This window comes from Frieseomelitta varia, unplaced genomic scaffold (genome assembly GCF_011392965.1).
Source record: "Frieseomelitta varia isolate USP_RPSP 00005682 unplaced genomic scaffold, Fvar_1.2 scaffold_401, whole genome shotgun sequence".
Taxonomy (NCBI): domain Eukaryota; kingdom Metazoa; phylum Arthropoda; class Insecta; order Hymenoptera; family Apidae; genus Frieseomelitta; species Frieseomelitta varia.
Genome location: NW_025110148.1, coordinates 147,786 through 167,869, shown reverse-complemented (window position 1 = coordinate 167,869; position 20,084 = coordinate 147,786). Strand labels below are relative to the sequence as shown.

Below are 20,084 nucleotides of genomic sequence, written 5' to 3'. Positions count from 1 at the left end.
GGCCAATATTTTCGATGTCAATTTGCGAGCAGACCGAAATTTCTACGCGCGGTTTACTCGGCATTCCCCGTAACGGCGCAATCTCCGTAGAAAGCAGCCGTCGCTTTGAATAAATATTACCCACGTGCTCGCTAGTTACAGGGAACGACAGATAAGGCAGCTAGTGACGGACATAAAAATAAAATGGCCGCTTTACGAGCCACGAACCATCGACTCTTGCTACAGATATATTTCCCTGTGTCGTCGAGCCAATCCAACTGGCTGATTCGACGTCGATTTTAGTTTAATGCGATTACACGAGCTGCCGTTTCTATTATGATTCAGAAATTTCATAACATCACATGGATAACACAGTTGTCTGTTTGTCCTTCCAGCGTTTGGATGCACGATAATGCTGCCTGTTTGTCGAGACGCTGATCTGAATAATTCCTCCGCCATTTTGTGCCATTTCTTATGGACACTGAAAGTGGCAAATTATGCTTTTTATGTTTGAAAAGTTGACAATGTTAAAAGTTTCGATAAATTAAATATCTGCCTTAGCATTATTATATCTGTCACAAGAATAGATATAATATTGGAGATCATCGTTAGTCCTTTGGACTCGATTTATTTTCAATGTTGTTGCGCGTCCTTATATTTATTTTAAATTATTATTTAACTTTTAAAGTATGACAATTTTTAAAATTCAACTATCACTATCACTATCTTATACAGTAAAAAAAGAGCAAAACTGAACCAATGAACAAAATTTCCATGAAAATGAATTTTTTAAATAAAAGCATGATGAAATGAAAATGAGTGTTATTAACTATTTCGTCGTTCTCTGAGGAAGCTTGCACTATTTTTTATAGAACAGTGGAATCAAATGCCACCTGATTTCTGCTCAAGATTGATTGAAAGTATGCCAAGACGTATTAGAGGTATTATCAAAGCAAATGCAAAATATTAAAGTATGATAAAGCTTGTAAATTTGAGTATGAAAAAATTCTGGTGCAAAACTGATTCTGCGTCATTTTAATTTTTTCAACTAGGAAGAAATCTTATCTTAAAAGTTAAAAAATAGCTTCAGTTAGCAATCAGATAGTAAAGTTTATTTTCATGTTTTTATACTTTATTAACAATAAAAAATGTTTTTCTTACAAATTTTTGTTATCGATTCAATTTTGCTCCTTACTGTACATCTTCATAATCCAGAGAGAATAAATTGCATAGGGATCATAGTAATTACACGATTGTTTGTTACCTGCGTTGACAGACTTACGAAAATTAACAAATGGTTATTGTCGAGCGAGATCGCGTATTACACATAGTTTTACAGTAAATTCGTATTGTCGCATCTTCAACGTGACGTGCTAATTCGAAGAATTAAATTTTAAAAATTCCAATTCTAAACTTAATGCTCGAACAAATTGCAAAAATTTGGTCGCTACAACAATTCATGAAAGGGATGTCAAAAGACACAGTGGTTATATTCTCATCGATCGTAAGCAACTATTTACATAACGTGGTACGCCGAACGATCATCGATCTGTCGGCGACGGTATTCGCAACATAATACATTTATGCAGACGTGCCGATCAGCGTGTCGCGTTTGATCGACATTCCCCGAATTGCGAAATGGATACCGCGGATCCCCAAGCCCTGCGCGAATCTTGTGTTCGGAATAGCGTTGTAGGGACGATTATCCGAGACGTCGATGCGAACAACTCGAGACTCGCACGATGCGTGTCGCCCAACATTATGGAGAAGTCGATAGAGAGTCTCCCTAGGGACGCATAACGTTGCTGTGAGGAATTACTTTCCTCGAGGAAGGCATTAAAACTGGAATTACGTGCAACGCTGTAGCTGGTTAATTTGCGGAAATAAATAACAGGACGTGACGTTGCTGGCGGGACACGAGCTAAAGAAGAGTTAGCGAGACCGTGCGTGAAGAAAACCGTTCTCCTTGTCGTTGGAACGGATAAGCAAAAACAGCCCCGTGAGGTATGGCCGGCAATTCGCAACGTTAACGATTCTAAAGCAGTTAAGATCTTTAGAATTTTACTCTACGTTCAATTCCTCTGCTTCTTGGCAGTGAAAGAAATCGATTCATTGCGGCTGAAGGGAAAAGTCAATGGGAAGCCAACTCGTTTGGCGTTCCTGTTCTGATACGGTTTGTGATAAACGTGCACGGAGTACAGGCGCGGAAATGAAAATGGACTCTGCTCCGATCGTTGCCGGAATTCGTGAACGAGACTCGCTGCGGAGACGGGCCGGCTACCTTTAGTCCTGGATATAATAGGCGTTTCCTTTAACCGAGAGATAGAGGGTTCCACAAAAGTGGCAAGACACGTTTGTTTCCCATCAGGGTCATCTTACCTCGAGTGAAACGAGAACGAGACACGATTACAGATCCCGATAATAATTCGACTCACGCAACCGCGAAGCGCTAATTTAGAGGATCGAAGGGTCGCAATTAGAGAGGAAGAAAGGTGGCGCGAATACGAGGATAAAATCGACGTTGTTTGTTGACTTTATCACGGAAATTGCTAGTTTACTCGATCGCTCGATCGAACTTCCATCGAATGTAAATCTATGCGCGGAGGAATTTCGAGGAGCGGGGCTCGTGTGACTCGTAGGTGAAATGTTTCAAAGAATTTTGCGACCCTTCGTGCAGTTTCGAGAAGTTTGGCCGGAAGTCGGGGCACCGCCTATCGGAGTGCTCTGTTGTCAGTGTTACACGCACACGCATTTGCATCGAATGCGCTTCTTTCACCGCGTTGACAGCGGAAACGAAAATGAAAAATACGGCTGTGTACAGCGTATATTCACAGCGTGTACAGTGGCCGGAGTGTGCGAATCGAACGACTTTGGTTATTCACGTGAAATCCGATACTCAACTCTGTGCATAATTATGTGGAAGATGCTTCGCGAGTTTTTCAGATTGTCGCCGATGTATTACTTCGGGTGAAACACACGTCTTGTCGAGTAATCAGACGTGAGAATTAATGAGCCGACTCTTAAAAGAGCTCTTCGCATTTCCACCTAACGTTTCAACGACTCTTCGCGGTTTCGCCGCAGCTCTAAAAAATCGAATCGAAGAGTTTGCTTCTGATAATAGTACAGTCACACAAAATGTGAATATGAAATGGACGAAGATTTAAATCACTGGATAACAAATGAAGAATAAGTACGGAGAAACGAAGTTTTTCATTAACCACTTGCGCTGACAACTGACTGCGGACCATAACGAGTGACCAAACCCTATACAATAATTCGTCTCCATTTTCGAATTCATCGGTACATCACTGGTTAGAAATTACTAAGACGTAATAAATTTATTATTTGTTTTGCTTGGGTTCTATTTCAATGTACTTAAAACAGAAAATATTGCATATTGAGAAAACTTTGATTAAACTCGTTTAATTTTTAATGTTTGAAAGGAAAGAGAGGCCAGATTTTTAACTCCTTGCGCTAGCAACTGGTTCGCGGACCATAACGAGTGACCAAACCCTATACAATAATTCGTCTCCATTTTCGAATTTATCGGTACATCACTGGTTAGAAATTACTAAGACGTAATAAGTTTATTATTTGTTTTGCCTGGGTTCTATTTCAATGTACTTAAAACAGAAAATATTGCATATTGAGGAAACTTTGATTAAACTCGTTTACTTTTTAATTTTTGAAAGGAAAGAGAGGCTAGATTTTTGACTCCTTGCGCTAGCAATTGGTTCGCGGACCATAACGAGTGACCAAACCCTATACAATAATTCGTCTCCATTTTCGAATTTATCGGTACATCACTGGTTAAAAATTACTAAGACGTAATAAATTTATTATTTGTTTTGCCTGGGTTCTATTTCAATGTACTTAAAACTGAAAATATTGCATATTGAGGAAACTTTGATTAAACTCGTTTAATTTTTAATTTTTGAAAGGAAAGAGAGGCTAGATTTTTGACTCCTTGCGCTAGCAATTGGTTCGCGGACCATAACGAGTGACCAAACTCTATACAATAATTCGTCTTTTTTTTGAACTCATCGGTACGATATTATGGATAGAAATTATTGAGGAGTAATAAATTTATTACTTGTTTTGCCTATTTTGTTTTACTTAAATATACTTAAAACTGAGAAGGCGTTCGAGCGCAAGAGATTAAAGAGAGGAGAATGGATACTTTGTCTACTCAGTCGAGGATATAATTTATCACGTTTCACTATATTTTATATCACAATGGAATGAAAAGCAAAATTCACAGTTCCCCAGTTGAAATTACAGATCTGCTCTGTTGAAACATTCGTCAAACGTAGGGAACGTGAACTCCAGTCGCAGAAATGATCGAACGAAAAGCTCGAACCGATTGGAACAATCGGCATGACCGAACAAAACGCGTAGCAACCGCTTCACTTTCGTGGCGTTCAATTTCTCGAACGCGTGGCATATCCGCGCATCAAATGCAACGGCCATAAAAGCCGAAATCGGAAACAGTTTCGCTCGCTCGCGGAGGCGAGCCATTTTTCCCCAATTTCCTCTTCCTGTATCTCGTTGTCTCGCGAACGTTGCGAAAAGAAGGCGACATAACCTTAAAACAGAAGGAGTCTATCAATTGTCTGGCCACTCTCCCGAGGCCATTTCTGACCAATTTCAGCCAATCTCCTATGCAGAATCAATGTTATTCACGGTTGTCCCAATGTTGTCATAAACTTGTTGGTCGATTCGCGAGAATGTTTCCTCGGGTGAAAGAGCCCCCGGGACGGGTTACATTTGCTGAAACGAGGACGTATTACCATCGTTATTGTTATCGCGTGAATCGGTCGGTCGGTCGGTCGGTGGAGGAAGGAAAAGAGGGCCAGGACGAGGTGGGTGAGGGGGAGGAGGGTGTGGAAGAGGGGAGCGTCGGGACGCTGCCGGAGGAGGTTGCAGCTGCAACCGATGCCCGCCGGTCGGGGGCTTGCAAATACGCGGAACGTGCACATGTAGTATCCGGTGAACATTCGGCCGCGGCAGTTGCGCGGCGAACGTCCACGAAAGCGGTCGCAGAACGCGCTCCGTCTCGCGAGATGCCCGCGCGTTCTTCCTATCGTTGTTTGTTCGCAAAGAGTGGCCGGTCCACCCCTTTCGTTCCCACCTTTTTGACGTTATTCGCGAACCGCCAGAGTCTCGTTCACAGTCACTGCCGGCAGACCGACAACAGGGATTAATAATTCCGTGGAGCCGAGGGCGAGACGACGAAAGCGCCGACGTTTAAATTTAGCAAACAAACACCGAAGGAAACGAACTCGTGGGGGAGAGGGCTCGGGTGGCCGTGTGCAGTGCGTGCGCGCCGCGACAAACGCGCGAAATTATCGAGTCGAGTCGAGGGAGTTTCGCAGTTTCGCCCCCCTCACGCCGATCGAACGCGTGTTCAGCCGAGCGTGAATATCATTTTGGTTAGCGGGTTAGTCGGTGTAAGTTTCACGATGGTATCGACGTCGTCGAGTGGCGAAATGGAAACGACTCTCGAGCCGCGAAACAGTGATATTTCGAAGAAATGCACGGCTGAACGATCGCTCGTTTGAAAACGCGTCGCGTTCGATCGACTGTGTCAACGAGTCCGCTTTCTCTCGCTTCGTGCCACGCCGGGCCACGGGTCGCGGACGTTGAAAATCATCCGCGCAACGAAGATTTCCCAGAGGTATAAAAATATTCACGACGAATCAAAAACGCACCCGCGGTTCAGGGGCGGCGGGGAGGGGGAGGTTGCGGGAGGTTGAGAGCAACGGAAAATCCTTGGAACAACATTGTTGCACGTCGAACGAGAACCCCGTTTCATAAGCGGCGCGAGCGGGTACGGGGGAGAAATTTGCAACGTCTCGAAATGTACGCCGCGTCGTAAAGAATCTCATCGGGAATTCAAGAAGTGATCCCTCCCCGTGCGTTCGCGGGAGTACCTGCTATTTTCCAGAACGTTCGTCACGTCCAGAACACAAGCGGCGATATAGTCGTTGTTAATCTTATCGCGGCGACTTTGCAGCGGGGAAATGCAGCCAGCCCATTCAATTTTCTTCTCCTCTGAGTTTGCACCTCTTCTCCGGGATTAACGCGAGTACCGAAACGAACCAGCGGGAAGGGGTGGAGGGAGAGGTGAAAGAAGGGAACGTCATTCGACGTGCCACGATTGAAATTAACGTCACGTCCGCGGATCGTGTCCTCCTCGCGTTCTACTCGCAACAGCACACGTTCTGAGGCTGATCCTGCTGTTTTATAAAAAATTCACCGTCAACGCTGAGATCATCGTCTCTCCTCGTAGAACCATTCCGTGGAATCGCTTCGTGTTTTCCTTTTCTCCTTCGTTCATCGCTCTGGTGTAAATTTCTCAACATCAAACGTTTCGTCAACATTTTCTACGTTATGTTCGTTTATTTTTGTTCACATATTTCTCTCTTTCTCTCTCTCTCTCTCCGTACGTAGATACAGTAAGGAGCATAATTGAACACACGATAAGGAAAAATTGTCGAAAAATTGTCGCAAAAGAGAATCATGTGGGAATCTATTTCTCGTTGTAAAGTGTAAAGTGTCAAGTTCGTTTTTTTCGTCAAAGATATTTTTACATCATGTAGCAAGTGACAAAGTAAGAGTACTTCTATTTTGTAAAAAACATTAAAATTGTCGATAATTTAAACTTTGCACGAAATTTAATATGACTTTGCAAAGAAAGATCATACAACGGTCTGCTTAGTTTCGTTTTCAAGTGTAAAGCTTTTACTCTGACAATCCTGAGTTCGTTTCTTTTGCAAAAATGTTTTTATACCATGTGGCGGGTGGGAAAGTGAGGATACTTTCTTCTTAAAAATTGTAAAAATTCGAACGCGTCTGAAAATGCGTTAAAAAATTTTTCATTGCCAAATCTACCATGACCATGAAAATTGAAATTTTCCTCTTTACAACGAGCTCTTTAAACTTTTTGCAACTTTATTGAACTTTGAACATTAGAGAGGGTTAGATTATTGAGATTTTTTGAATTGTTATTGTTTAACGCTAATGTTCAAAGTTCAATAAAATGATGAGAAAAGAAAATCGTGCGACAAGTTTCAAGAGGTTGTTGTAAATTGGAAACTTTAATCTTCAAGACCGTGATGGATTTAGTCGTAAATAAAATTTTTCAGTGTTTTTACATATGTATTTTTTTTTTTTTTTTTTTAAGAAAAGAACACTTTTTCATTTACTACGTGGTGTTAAAATATGAAAAAAGAAACGAATTCAGGATAGCGAAAACAGAAGCTTTACGTTTTTAAAGTGAGGCCAAGTAGATTGCTATATGATCTTTTTTTAACAAAGTTACAACGGTTTAAAATATTGATTAATTGCGAGTGCAAAGCAATTTATATTATTTTATTTATGCAAAACATTCTGCGGGACGGTACATACTTAATTTTTTTCTGTTTTTTTTTTTTTTCTACGTGCAGACACTCGATAAAATATCATTAACCACTTGCGCTGGCAACTGATTGCGGACCATAACGAGTGACCAAATCGTATACAATAATTTGTCGCTGTCTTTTTGTACTCGTTGGCACGATGTCACTGGATACAAGTTATTAAGAAGCAATAAATTTATTTATTATTTGTTTCGCCTGGGTTATACTTAAATATACTTGTCACTGAGAAAACATTGCAATTTCGTTTACTGCAACACGCCAGGGCAAGAGATTAATGTTGAAACGCCGTATGCGTGTTCAGTTTTGTTCATCACTGACAAATTTTCCGAGGGCGCAACTTACGCAAAAAAAAAAAAAAAAAGAAAAAGAAACAGGAGTCTTTCCTCTTCAGTTGAAATTTTCGTTGTTCGGTTTTCTCATCGAGATTTAGCGGAATCAAGTTATCTTCCGACTACCGTAATGCACGCTCGACAAATAACATATTTACACGGCCAACGGTCGTAGAATAGCGACCAGACGGCTTCATTTCTCGCAACTGTCGACCAGTGCGTTTGGTCACTCGGAGATATTTTCGTCTCGTTTCGTCTCCTCCCGACGTGCCATCCGTCCACGACGATAACGATGATGATCTCGACAACGTCCTGTTTGCATGGCATGGCGTGTACACAGGTTTATCATCACCTTCCACGAGCCAACACGACACGTTCCCGTTTCGATGTTTCACAGGAAGTTTAGTTTCTGAGTTTCTTATCCGCGAAAGCATCGGAACTTGGTGAAGCGTAGTTGATAATTCGTTCTGCAATTTTCACGTTTGTCGGGCGAAGTTCCTTCGAATCATCGTGCCATCGTCGTCGGCCATCGCGAATGGGCGGCAGCTTGCAGTTAGTTTCGCTCGGTTTCCGATTCGTCCGTTTTTGCCGGAATCTCATCCGACGACAAAACTAACAACTTAGCGAAACACATTCGACCCATTAATCCGTCGACCGAACGGGTCTCGTTTAATATCGTCCGATCGAGTTTCGAGATTCGTTTTTCTTTTTTCTCTCTCTCTTTTTTCGTTTCCGTTTCGATAGAAGACCGGGAGATCACACGATCGAACGAGTATCGTACGTGGTGTTTCATTTTTCTTCTCTTTTTTCTCTTTTTTTTTTTTTTTAACCGTACGAATCCATTATATCTCTGGCGAGATGAAATATTCCAGGTAAATGGAAGCAAAACAAAAGATCCAAATGGAATATCGTATTTCTCATTCGGTTGAAACACAGACAGTTTGGCGAGACACTGAGAAGTTCCCGCCCCGCGTGGCAACTAGCGAACGATCGTTTTCCTTTCTTTCTTTTCGTTCTCTTTTTCCCTTTTTCTTCTCGTCACACGGTGACACGCGTTAAGCGTGTTTCCACTCGAAGGGGTTGGAGGAGGAGGCGGAGGTAAAGTCACTCGATTCGCGCTTTGATTCCTCGTGAAAACGTCCTTTTGTAGCAGTGCTATTCAGAAGAACGGCGAAGTTTCCGAAGTCTCTGCCTCCTGGAAATTCTGGCAAGTTCCCTATGATAACGAGCTATCTTTTCAGTTGCCTGCCTCGCGTCGACACGCGGCGCAACGTCTTTATCCCGCCATTGTTCCTCAGGTGTTTTCAGCTCTAGCGAAATTACGAACAGTCGGAACGAAATAGAAACGTCGCGCTCCGGGCGTCAGCTGCCATTAAGGGAATCGGCTCTTCTAACGCGCGGAACAAAAGTTGGTGAATTAGAGAAGCCTCGACGAACGCCGGTGCTAGCCTGGAATTCGTTGTAAGCGCGCCGGGGGCGCGATTTATTCGTGCCAAACTATCTAGCCCCGCACGTGACATCGCCGCCATCGTGCTATCTCTGCTAATTCCAACGACAGTCCGACCGTGTCGGCCTCGTAATTAGAATACTCAACGCCGTGGAGCACGGTTAATATCGTTAATCAGCGAGACGAATTTATTGTGCGAAAAGCGCGCAAAAGATTTCCCCGAGTCGAGGTGGTGGAACGGTTGCCGGAATCCTGGCGTCGTGGTTAATACGTCGCCGATTCTTATGCATCCGTGTAGAAAATTTTAACTTACGCAGAGACTACGGAATGGGAGGACTTGTTGCGATATATTTCACGGTGGAGAAGAATTTCAACTCGGGTCCCATCGTTTTTTCACTGTGCCTTTTTGCACAAAGATCCGCAGTCCAGTGATTAGACCAATGATGTTTGGCGATTTCGTGTTCAACAGACTAAAATTGCTAGATAAGGAAAATGAAGGGCTAATTGTTCCTTTTTAATTGATTTATGTATGCAGGGTCAGACTTTGAGGGAAAAATGTTGTATACACCATTGGTCGATTCGTCTTCGAAGGGGAAAATAGCACAAGCTACAAGTGATCAGATATATTTGAGCTATTTCATATAATAGTCATGTTTGTTTCAAGCTATTTTTTTACATCGATTTTTATACTCGTTCGCATTGTGGTTCGTGAATTCACTGAGTATTAACAAGATCTCTCTGATTTTTGTTCTCAATTCACTTAAATCACATCGCCTCGATTTCACGTAATTTCAACAAAAATTGCATACATTTCAACAAATAGTGGAATAATGTTCCAACTGTCGGAAAACGATGATGGATAAAAAGGTTTTTTTCATTGGGAATCATCTCCCAAATATATTAACAAAGCGTAACGGGAACAGCCTGTGGCAAAGTTGCATGCTCCTTTGAAACGAATTTGCAGCTTCGTCTCCTTATTGATCATCGCCGTTGGCAATTTTCCGTTTATCTGCAAGTCGAATCGGCCAATGAACACAATTGCTTGTAATCATTCAAAATTCACCCGTCCGCGTGTAGGTACGCACGAGCATTAATTACAGGGTTAATGGCGTTGTTCGGATTGTACCTACCTACATTCACGCGACACGGTAACTCGTAAACGTCTGGATACTCACATGGTTGCGCAAACTCGCTGGTTCGATATGGTAGCGATTTTCGAGCGCGAAACGCAAGCGGTTCACTTCAGTGTCTTGGCGATGGAGGTTTTGTTCAACGCGAGCTCACTGGGCAATTTGTTGCTTCTCGATATGGTTTGCCGGCTGCCGTAATCGCGAAACTCACGAAGCTACGAGGCGACGCTGTTGCCGTTTAATTTTCGCGATCAAATGCAAACTGCAGCCACTTCGAAGAATTAGCCCCGCCCGATAGAAATTTCGCCGAGCATTCGAGTGGTTGGGAGAAACGACGCGTCGATCAACGGCGACGAAATCGGCAAGATATTCCGAGGGACTGCTCGCTCTCGAGCCTTCCTTCGTTCAAGAGCGGAAGTTGTTGCGGGCGGAGGAAAAATCAGGATAAATTGGCAAAGTTTAAAAATCACGAAAGCAACCCTCCAATTACCGGAATTTACCCAACAGCGCCACAAACGATCTGCAGTTTCCTAACTACATTGTTTTCGCGGATAAAAAGTCAGGTATATCGAAACAGTGGATCTTCGATCGTTCTCGAGCTATTGAGGCAAGAAGAAGCGCGTAGAGAGAAAGGCTCTTAAACTCAACAAAAAAANCAAAAAAAAGAAAAAAAAAAAAAAAACAACAACAACAGCCCGTGTTTCGCGCGTTTCCACCGACAATCGAGTTCTCCAGCTTTTCATCGGCGCGGAGACCAACCAAGGGAAACGAAATTTGCCCTCTGTCGCGAAACACAGGCGACGCGTCATTCTCCTTTTTCGTTCGCGCAGGATGCATCGGAGGTGTCCTGTTCCGGATCCTCGTCGCACGATGATGTCGACGAAATCCTCGGCAAAGGTAAATTTCTCTTTCTCTCTCTCTCTCTCTCTCTCTCTCTCTCTCTCTCTCTCTCTCTCTCTCTCTCTCTGTGTGTGTGTGTGTGTGTGTGTATGTGCTTCCCTATCGATTTGTCAACGAGCGGGGGTGCTAGTCCGCTGCTCGAGAAACAAAAGCCGCGTCGACAGCGATATGAAAAGAAGATAACCGGCCGCCTCTCGCAATCGACGTGTTCCACCTCTTTTTTTGGATCCTTTGGCCGCGTGTTTGACGAGCCCGCCAGGCAGGCTAATTGCGAAATCCTGTACGAGAGGACGAACGCTTCCGCGCGCCGCCTCCAACCTCTCGTTTCACATCCTCCGTTGCCACAATTCCAGCCTTCATCAATCTTCCTGACCTTTGCCGCGGTATCCTCTGCCATCAGTCTCCCGAAAAAATGCCGCGGGCCAAACTATTTAACGTGCTCCCGTCCCGCTACAGGTTGCTGCATTCTAGGAAACACTCGATCATTCGTTTCGGAACGTGGCAGGCGTTAACGTTGAACGCGACCTCCTTTGTTACGGAATTCTGTATTAATTTTACCAAATGAATTCGTATCTCGCAACTTTGTCCCTCAAACGGGTAGGACACTGTAGGCTGAGATCTTCTTTACGATTAACAAATCATCTCCTCGGTTATGACGCGAGATCACCACTCGAGAGTCGCAAAGTTCACGAAAAAGACTCGGTTCGAGGCCACTGACTCGCAGTGTTTCACCAGTGTCGTGAGCTTTACGATGCCGACGATTTCCAAAGGAACGATCCTTATTCCCTGCAGAGTACGTCCTCTTGAATCTTCCGACCCTATCCGAACACGTCTCGTGAATTATTCGCGAAACTCGGCGAATCACGAAGTTTTTCCTCGTGCAAGAATTCGGCCCCGGGTATGATAAAAGGTAGATAGAAGAGCCTTTTCTCCTCGAGATTTGCGATTCGATGCGTGTTTTGCGTCTCGCACGATGGGGCAAAGATGCGCGATTAACACGAAAGATCAACAGTCTGAGGGAATTAGAGAGACAGCAAGGCGAACGTGGCGATGATGAGAGCGGTTTGCTTAAGAGAAAAAAAAAAGCTCGAACGAGCAAGGCAAATATTTTCCGGTGGTGGCTTTCCAAGGGGAGGAAATTTCGCGAGGAAACCTCGCGACGAGCGTTGCCTCGAATCGACGCAAAAGACACGAAAAAAAAGCGTCGTTTAAATGCGCGGAGGATCCCCTGTTCACCGGTGAAGCCGATTTTAATTTACTTCCGCTTCTTTGCCTCCCCCCGAGTTTCGCGTGCTTTTTAATATCGCGATCATCGATAAATTTCCAACGCCGGCCAGATGCTCCGCGGCGATTCTCCTCGAATTGTTCGACGATCCGCGATTTGTTTTAATAAAACGCAGCGCCGGCTCGTTCACCGCCATAGATCGAGGACCATTAATTTAATGGCGACCGGAAAATCGGATGTCGATGAAAATTCGGCGAGCCGGATTTCCTCGTGTCTCTCGCGCGCGACCATTCTCACGCTATCGATTCTCAGCGTCCCGAAATACGAGTGATAATTGATAGATCGTGCACGAAATATTTCCCCTAATTATCGCGCGCGGACGTTTTCGTAACTAACGAAGGGGGGCCGTAACGTTATGACGGAAAAATCTGATCGACGGGCGAAACGAATTTTCGTAAATTTCAGCCCCTCCATTCCGCGAGACGGTAAAACTAATTTTCATCATTGATATTCGTTATTACGCGCGCCATTCCGCGGCAATCGCCGATAATTAAATTATAATTAACACGGCCGGCCAGAGAGAATAATTGTGAAATTTCCCCTCGGTGATGATTGATATTTTTACAACCGAGGGATGATCGAGGGCGTTCGTTTTTTTTTTTTTTTTTTTTTACGTCTGCCGGGAATTACCATAAAAACATGATTGTCGTTGCCTACGACTGGCCTTGAAAACACCTCTGCTTAAACCATCAACAATCTCGTGCACGTCGCGCGCCGATTAATTTGACAAATTGATTCGCCAAATTATCGAACAGCGATGATTTACGTCTGAAACAGAGTTTATAGGGACACACTGCTTTTCAGATTTGTATTTGAGCCTCTCGCATGCCAATTCCACGTACATAGCTTTTTTTCTCTTAAATTCCCTTTAGACGTCTCTGTAAATTCAAATAATCGTTGCAGAACGTGTTGTTGCAAGCGTAGATTTCGATCTAACGACGTATAAAGTGCATAAGATGGTATATCTTTGGAGTAATAATTATTCGCGTGACTCATTAGGTGAATTAATCGATTTGGCAAGTGAAAATAAAAAAGAAAATAATTGGATTCAAGAACAATTTTCATTGGTTAATTTTAGAAAAAATTAATAAAAACTATCATCAATTCGATTTATTTTTAAATTTCTACAACAATCATGTTTACTAGGAGGAATGAATTTCTCTTCTTTTTTTTTTTTGTCACTGTTCTGCCTTTAGAATATTGATATTAATAGCTTATACCTAACAAAGGTTGGTCCACATTTTTCAGAACTAGTGATCTACATTAATTTTTAATATTAATGGCGCTAAATTCTGCATTTTCATTAAAATCATATTTGAATTGTCTGATTTTGTAGGACTTTGATGTAGGATTTTGACACTTGGAATAAAATGAATTATTTTGGTCAATCTTTAAGTGATGGAATACCATACTTTTTTTTGAAATTCTACTCTTTTTACAACACAGAAAGTTTGCTTCAGATAACATCTAATATATACTACTGTACTAAAAAATTACTCAACTAGCTAAATTCTTACAAACTTTAGTCTTGCACTAAACTATTGAGTTAATCAAATTGATTTCTAAAATAAATTATTTATTATTGACCGACCAAAAAGGCATGGTCATTTAATGGTGTTAAACTCAATTATTAAGAAAGTTTATTTTAAATGTAAAAATTTGAGTCAATTAAATTTTAAAAAATTAAAAAGAATTCAAAATATGGTGTTGATTGGTTTGGCACTCATTATTATTATCATATTTATCTTTATTTCATACACGAGAATAAATTCTCAGTGTATATGAAGAACACTAACGTAACAATAGAAAATAACAAAAACAAATGAGAAAGAGCAGCTGCAAGGGATAAAGGAGGAAGGAAGAAAAGACATGTTCTGTAGGTACTCCGAGATTTTGTAAAAATCGTGAAATTTGAATGCGTTTCTGGAATTAGAGGAAAACTCCAAAGCATTACCGTACATATTTTCGCGACATTGCGTTGCAGAACGGAGAAATTTCCGTGACATTTATATGCGAGAAATGCTTACGAGGATCTTGTCGGCTTTATGATCCACATTTAGCTTCAAAAGCGAAAGACACCAGATGCTTTCATTAATAAGCTTAATACCCAGGAGAACTGTCGGAAATCCTAAAATTCGCAACGTTTCGCAGAATTTTTTTTTTTTTTTTTTAATTTACAACGGTGCAGTAATTGAAAGTGCGAGTGATTTTTAAAATATACGTCGAGAACAATATATGTACACATGACATGGGGAAAATGTGGATCGAATAATACCAGATACAGTGATATACACTTGTCCCACTCTCTTTCCTTTCTTCGTTTCACGCGTGTGTTTTCACCATTCTCAGTATTAAACATTTCACGCTAAATCACACAGATTTAGAGCCGTTACACACTGTTGAACAGGTCGTCGACGATCACCGGAGAATATATGGAATCGTACGCACTTGATCACGGCGACCAGCGACTACGGAAACACGAGTAAAACCCCTTAAAAATGTCGAATAAATTCAATTCGACCCCCTGCGATTCTAGTTTCCATAGTGTCACGTATATTTAAACACTGGCAACTGGTGTGCAGATACATCGAAGCCCCTTCCTTAGAACACCCTGAGAATAATATAATGTAACAGTTTTCAATGAGCGAATACCTATACTTAACTTGTTATTTCTCAATTTCACGTTCGTTTGGACTGTTTACGGAAACTACGTACAAGATGGAAAAAAACACTTTTGGAATTTCAAAAGCGATACAAAGATTAAAGGGAAAATATATTTCGCTTCGTCGAAATGTATAACATTCCAACGGGAACCAACCGTTTCTGCGATCCATCCACAGAAGACTGCATTTTATACTTAGCATGTCAAAAAATGGGCACACGAAGAATGCAGCGGAGGTAGTTTTTCAGCAGGTTTTGTCTGCACTTTCTGCAAAGAAACGGAAAAATGGCTCGTTCGTATTTACCCCGGCCTGTTCGTAATTAACCTCCTTCTGGTGATTACAGACAGGAAGGGTTTTGTATTCATTCAGGGTTTTATAACTTTATTTCTGATCGTTTTTTGCGTTGATTTTGTCAATAAATATTTTGTTGTCAATGAGAAAAATTAGACGGTGTTAGTATTATCGGTTTAATTTGTTTAATCCCTTGTCGTATCACCAACTTTCTCCTACTGCTTGCAATTTAATTTCTTTAATATAAATTTTACACGAGTATTTTAGTATTATGGGATCTTTTCATAGAAACAGTGGTTTCTTCTTCCAAAAATTGCAAGCTATATGTGCATTTCATGCAACCTATATGCTATGTAAAATATAAAGGTTTGTACATATGTGTAGATCCATTAAAGTAGCTCCGAGATAATAAAATTTTGAACATTTTTAAATTTCACAAATAAAGTATTTTTTATATTGTTGATCACGAATTTGTCACAAGTATCATGCTTCTTTATAGTAATTGATCAAGATAGACATACTAATTTGTTTGTGATCTTCAGTGATTGACAAGCAATTAATTTATTATTGCTAAGTTAATATTAATAAGTATGAGAGACAGTAGAAAAAAAGGGAAAAGAAAAGGATAAAGTTGCAAAATAGAAGAAAAATACTCTCATGGAAAAAGAAATTTTTGCAAAAATTGAAAAGTAGGAAATAGCGAAAAAAAATTAATATAAGAAGGAATAAACAAATTTACAAAAAGATAAAATTAGTATATTATTAAATTTACGTTATATTATGAAATATTACTAAATGTGTGTTATTGTCCAACATTTAAAAACAAATTTATTTAATTTATATTTATAACATTTTGTTTACATTATTTTAGTTAATATAATTTTTCATTCACTTTCAACTATAAATAAACAATGTTATATTGTTGAGTAATTGGTAAGCAATTATATTGAAATGAATAATCTGTTCTGTAACTAGTGTCAATCACGTCTACTAAAATCTGCCAATTACATACTACGCGAAACCTGATCAGTCGCTGTAATTTTGGGATCTTAATAATTAATGATTTTTATAAATATTTCTCGCATGATTGTACAAGTATTAATTATTTTATTATTGTAACATATTTATTGCGATAAACGCTTCTTTTCTACAAATTATGTAACACTCGTCAATCACTGTGCACGTTAATTTTTTGACATTAATAATTTCAATGTTCAAAAGTTGAACAGAAAACAAAAGATTTGAAATCAAGCATTCCGAAACATTTCACATTATACTTATTGCAAATACCACGTAAAAATATTTAGATATTTCTGCATTTACATTTCCGATAATGACAAATTCACATTTGCAAATCAGCTCATATCCATAAGCGATTGAAAATAAACGGATCCTCCCCAGGGCAATATTCCCTGAATCTCACGATATAGGGTGAATCCCCTGAACCATCGAATACACGGGACAAGCAACTTTTCGCGCAGATCCGATAAACGTTCTCTCTTATACCGGAGATTCAGTGTCGCGATGGAATGTTATTAGGTTTTCTTCGCGTCGTTTGATCGAAAATCGAAGTCACTTACAGTCGTTCACGCGTCATTGAGCAATCGTTATCGCGTCAAGGACAAGAGTTAGTCGTGGGAGGACAGGTTGTAAACGAGCCTTAAATGATCAAGAAAATTCTTCAACAACGCTCGAAATCGCCCCCTAAATTAGCCTCTTATCACTGGCATTAACGACTCGCCGAACGTTATCACACTTTTCACCCCTGTTCCCTTCCCATCGAATCAACAGCTTGTCGAGCAGGATTCTCGATACTCGGCAAACATATTTGCTGCATTATCCCGCCGTGGTTTCCGAATCCAGCAAATACACAAGGCAAAGGGTCTAAAACACCAAACTCCGAGCAGGACGTTCCATATTATCGGGGGGGGAGCGATCGTGGCCTCGAGCCAACGCCACAGAAATAAAACGAAGAAACGAAAATAGAACTGTCTGTTAAATTAAATACTTATTGAATCGGGAAATGATCGAACATCGTTGAAACTGTCGTAGCGAAGACAAAGCAGATGTCAACGAGGGGGGAATACTCATTACTGGAACAGAGTTTCGAGATGATCGTGGCTGACCTCTGCAATCAGGATAATGGCGATCGTAGGTACGCGGCCTCTTTTTTAACCTCTTGCGCTGGAAACATTTCCTCAGTCTTAAGTATATCTAAGTGTAATTAAGTAGGCAAAAACAAATAATAAACTTATTTCTATCCTCTTGCACTGGAAGCATTTCCTCAGTCTTAAGTGTATCTAAGTGTAATTAAGTAGGCAAAAACAAATAATAAACTTATTTCTATCCTCTTGCACTGGAAGCATTTCCTCAGTCTTAAGTATAATCTAAGTGTAATTAAGCAGGCAAAAACAAATAATAAACTTATTTCTATCCAGTGATATACCGACGAGTTCGAAAAGAAAGCGACGAATTATTGTGTACGGTTTTGGTCGCTCGTTATGGTCCGCAATCAGCTGCCGGCGCAAGTGGTTAACGGCATTCGTAAAAGTAACGCACGGTATTTTCCCCGGCGTGAGCTGAAAAATTATGCAAAATTGATTGGAAGATGGTCGGGCCAGCCCGGTGTAATTCATTCGACGACCGTTAAAACGATCGGGTAGCAGTGTGGTACACCGACGATCCGTAATATCGTTATTATCGTTTGGAAATTACCGGTTGTAAGAAAAACAACGCGGTACGATCCTTTCTTTTGCACAACGCCGTGTCGTTCTCGGAATCGTGCAACGTTTATCAAGCGAATCAATATTTCGGTTACGTTTGTCCGTGCAATTTTTGCAAATAAGCCAACTTTTAATCTCGCCGAAGCGAGCCCCACCCGGTTGCATCAACGTCCGAATCACCGATTCGCCGAGGTTGTTAAAAATTATGGTTTCTCGCCTGTATCATCGAACAACCTCCGGTTTCGGCGGCTCCGATCGAGCCAGCTGCGCGCAACGTCGGCGGAACGTTTCATCCAAGTGTTTCGCATGTGCAATCTGCATCCTGGTTTGCATCTGGACGATTGATCCAAGCTTAACGCGCTTCCGTCTTGCTCGTCGTACAACGCGGCATCGTAACTCAAATTTACCTCGTCGAATTAAATCGCCGGGAATTTCTAGTTTGGATCGATGCTTAAAATACGTGGGAGGGGAGGGTTTCCAACCGAGAATTATTGAAATTCTGCGGGAAATTCTCTCCGTCTGTTTCTCGGTCGTTCCGTCGGAATCAACGGGGAACTTTTAATAAAATAGCACGCGATATCGTTCGTTGGTAACGTTCTGCGACGCGTGATCGGTTCATTTATTATTCGTACAGCGGCGATTGAAAAAATTCTCACGCGAATGCGTAAACAACGACGCGTGGTCGATATCAGCGGCACGAGAAACGCGTTATCACCCGTTTCGTCTTCCGGGGAAAAATTATGCGAAATTCATCGACCCGGCAGTTGATTATTTTCGCAATACGCTCGTGCATCCTCGGCCCATTCTCGTCGCACCATTGGAAAATTGCGATTTTATAGAATTTGCAACTTGAAAGTTTCCTCGCGTTCGCGCGCAAAATTCCGTCCATTAATTTTAATTGCACGATGAGTGGACTTCTGTTGATCGAGATTCTTCACGCGAACGCGCGCCCTTACGACCTCATTGTCAGTCCCGAAACGATCATAAATTCCGACTTTCTGCATTCCCTGTGAAATATCTTCTGAACTCGTTGTGTTTAATTCTACAATCGAACCTCGAAGATCTCAGAAATACTTGACAAACGGCGTTATATCTAATCGATTTATCTTTAACCTCTTGTGCCACGTACGTCGAGAATTTTTTGTCCCAAAATTTCAATGTTTTCTCAGGTTTAAGTATATTTAAGTATAATACAACCCAGGCAAAACAAATATAAAATTTATTAATTCTCGATAATTTCTATCCATGGTGATATCGTACCAACGAGTTCAAAAAGAAGCTTGGCCACTCGTTACGGTCCGCAATCAGTTGCCAGCGCAAGTGGCTGAGCTTCTTCGCAGAAATCAATGTGTTATTCGCAGTATAAATACATAGTAGCTGTACATTACATAGTACATTATCGTGTCCTAGAAACTCTACAGTGGCCCCCTCGGTAATGTAATTTATCGGAGCCGTGAGTGATTATTTTCAGACTATACGGATGCAATTGGTCAGCTCCCTGAGAAATTATATTTCCTCTATCCCCTACTCGTCGTCCAAATTGCATGAACGACGATGTACATTACAATTTTTGACTGACTAATAACAAGGGCGAAACAATTTATTTCCGCTCGTCGTTGCTCGTGTTCGCCAACAGCACTTCAACGACCTGCGAACATTCCTCGAAGAATCTGTCCTGTACTGAACTCGAAATGTATATAAAATATACAGGTGTTTCATAACTTGTAAGACCCACTTCGAAAGCTGAGTGTACGCCTAAAAATAATGAAAAAAAAAGCCATAAATATGTGTCCTATCTGTCTTCGTTTATGAGATATAATGAATTTATAAATAGAGCAAACTCTAGTAAGCTAGTTTTACCAGGGATGGTATATTCAATTTTCATAATAATCATAATTGGGATGAAGGAAACCCAC

The 20,084-nt window shown here is 41.3% G+C and overlaps 1 protein-coding gene across 2 annotated transcripts in view; it reads left to right on the top strand.

Annotated features, from left to right (window-relative positions):
- The first annotated feature begins 4,986 nt into the window (after window positions 1-4,986).
- Window positions 4,987-20,084, top strand: part of LOC122531484 — a 38,804-nt gene continuing 23,706 nt past the window's right edge. The window contains exon 1 of one of the 2 annotated variants that reach the window (XM_043659439.1): window positions 4,987-5,656. The gene's annotated coding sequence lies outside the window, so the exon portion shown is untranslated. Of the gene's footprint in view, window positions 5,657-9,846; window positions 11,204-20,084 lie in introns of those variants that run through there. The other variant, XM_043659438.1, reaches the window with a different exon arrangement.